Source organism: Camelina sativa, chromosome 18 (assembly GCF_000633955.1).
Source record: "Camelina sativa cultivar DH55 chromosome 18, Cs, whole genome shotgun sequence".
NCBI lineage: Eukaryota > Viridiplantae > Streptophyta > Magnoliopsida > Brassicales > Brassicaceae > Camelina > Camelina sativa.
Window position 1 is genome coordinate 17742537 of NC_025702.1, and position 320 is coordinate 17742856.

A 320-nucleotide genomic window follows, 5' to 3' on the forward strand; every position below is an offset into this window, starting at 1 on the left:
ATCTTAGAAAGATAATTATTAGAATGTCATGAAGGTTAATTCTTACGTACCATATTAAACTGAAAAAGCAAAAAAAGTAGGAAGACAACAAGAAAACTGTTGTTCAAGAAAAAATCAAAACGAAACATCATTCCGAAGAGGACCAAGAAAAGTGAGGAGACAAAGGTAAGGATTCCTTCCCATAAGAGCCATGACAACCAGTATGCAGAATCATAAACACCCATCATTGTCATTGCCTGCCGAAGTTTTAGCTCTTTCTCGGTAACAAGGGAACCGAGTTGGAGAACAAAACCAAACATGGAGAAAGCAAGAAAGAACAC